We start from the raw sequence: 2,652 nt of genomic DNA, 5'->3' as shown, positions 1-2,652 counted from the left end.
TAATTATAATTTTTTATAATTAAATATTTAATTTATTTATTATCAAATATTTTATTTAATTATATTTCATTATTGCTGTACATTTTTAATTAACAGTAGTGAATTGTAATTACTGGCAATAATGGTGGTAAATAATACAAATGAAAATTTCAAAACCTGGTTTTAATTGTTCAATGTGTGGTTGTTGTGGTGTGGCTTCATTCTTTTTAATATTTTCTTTATGGGAAACAAACGATTTCAATTGGTATTCAAACCTTATAACATGCTTCACCATTTAGGTGAATAATAAGTCTTTTACTAATGATGATTAATCATTCTTATTCGTTCTTAGTGTGTACTACCATTCCAAATTTACTATCATCTTCATTCCGAGGGTCATATATATCTTGGACAAGAAGAAACATTGAATTCGGTGTAATGTTTCACTCAAACTTCAATTCTGAGCTGTCATTTAAAAAAAAACATTATTAATTTCAATATTTTCATTAATTAAGTAGTTTTTAGATTTTTTAGTCCATAGTATAAATTACACTTGAAATTACTCAAAATATGAATCACTCTCACCTGGTCTTGATGAAGAAAATGCATGCCAAAATGAATATTTTACTAAGAGAAAAGTATCGTTTTTGTCCATAACGTTTGGGGTAAGTCCTATTTGTGTCCCTAACGTTTAAATCGTCCTATTTGTATCCTTAACGTTTATAAAAATGATTCAATGTTTTCATACTATCAATTATACTAACAAATCAGATTATATTTTTCAATTATTTTTACTTGGATGTATTCATTCTTAATTAGGTCTCACTTGGATGTGTTCGATTTTAATATTATACCCACTATTTGTGTTTAGATTCAATTATGTCCCTAGAAAAGTGAATTATGTAAATGTTGTACGAATTAGTTTCAACATTTGATGAGTTATTTTTCGGAGTAGATCATCGATTCTATCCCAGATATTTGTATTCTAACTTTAAGAAGAGATTTTTAGAACTCAAACTAAAGCACTCATGATGTGTAATTGACGGCAGGATAACATTGAATCACTTTTACAAACGTTAGGGATACAAATAGGACGATTAAAACGTTAGGAACACAAATAAGATTTATCCCAAACGTTAGGGACAAAAACAATACTTTACTCTTTTACTAATTTAGGACTAACTTGCAAAATAAAAAATTTAATTCGATTTATATTAAAATTGAGTAGGTCTTAATTTAATTTCAAAAGCTAATTCAAAAAATAAATGATATCTTATATTTATAAACTACCTAAAATTATATGTATTTTATACTATTAATTTTGTGTTAATTACAACAATATAAAATATAGTATTGCTAAAGAGACAAAAAAATAGTCTAAAATTATTTTATTTAATATTTATTAATTTTAGTAAAAATTAATTAAAATTAATTAAGATAAATTTTGATTATTTTTTATTAATTATTTTTTGTTATTAAATATTTTGGCATAAAATAATAGGATAGCGTAACGGTATTGGCAAACGGTAACAGGAAGAATATTGTTTCCCATGCAAAGAAATTTATTACGTGCGTCCTTAGAAGTCAAGGGGTTGATGAAATTATATATTTTTCCAAGCAAGGCATGATTCATCATTTTTTGACACAAACAAAAACATAATAAGTCGAACATTATTCATTATTTCGTTTTGAAGGAGTAGTGATATATATGATGAACTCCAAAAAGGTGTTTATGGATCCACTCTTCTAATACAAACTAAAAAGGAAAAAATAAAAGGAGAAAAGGAGAAAGAGAAAGAACCAATAAAAATGCTAGTGTCCACATCTCACAAGAATTTTTAAATCTCATTTCTATATCTTTTACAAATTATTTCAACATTGCTGAGCTAGAATCTCAGCATCCAAAACAAGAAAAACATGTTAGGACTTGGTATTAGGGTTGGAAATGAGTTAAGTTGAGTTGAGTTAGATCAAGTTTAAGTTCGGCTCATAAACTTGACTCACAGTTCGCCTCATTAACAATTGAGTCTATTTTTTAAATTTAAGCTCGACTCACCGAAAACTCACGAGCTGGTTCAATCTCACGAGTTGGCTCAAATAATAGAAACATAATCTATAATTATATATCAATAAATTATAATAACTTAANTTTTAGGTTTAAGCTTGACTCACTAGCTCATGAATTTAGTTTATCGAGTTATTAACGAGTCGAGTTCGAACTGGCTTGACTCACTTTTAGTCCTACTTGATATATATGTCTTTCTTTTTCAAATAAATAAATAAAATAAGAAATAGAAAAACAAGAAATAGGTGGTCTCATCAACATAATCTCATTAGAGTTGATGTTGAGTAATATGGACGGAATAAGTAGTAAGATTTTGCTCAGTCCCTTATATATATTAGGTGAGATCCCCTATAATTATCATCAATATCATTGATCTAGTCTTAAAATACTTTTTTTTTCCTTTTTCTTTTTTAACTTTTAAAAATACAAAAACGATTATATATACTAATAGGAATGTTGAGTAAAATAAGTAGTAAGATTTTGCTCAGTCCCTTATATATATTAGGTGAGATCCCCTATAATTATCATCAATATCATTGATCTAGTCTTAAAATACTTTTTTTTTCCTTTTTCTTTTTTAACTTTTAAAAATACTAAAAATACAAAAA

Source organism: Arachis ipaensis, chromosome B08, assembly GCF_000816755.2.
Source record: "Arachis ipaensis cultivar K30076 chromosome B08, Araip1.1, whole genome shotgun sequence".
Lineage (NCBI taxonomy): Eukaryota > Viridiplantae > Streptophyta > Magnoliopsida > Fabales > Fabaceae > Arachis > Arachis ipaensis.
The sequence above is the reverse complement of the archived record's forward strand: the minus strand, read 5'-3'. Positions refer to the sequence as shown.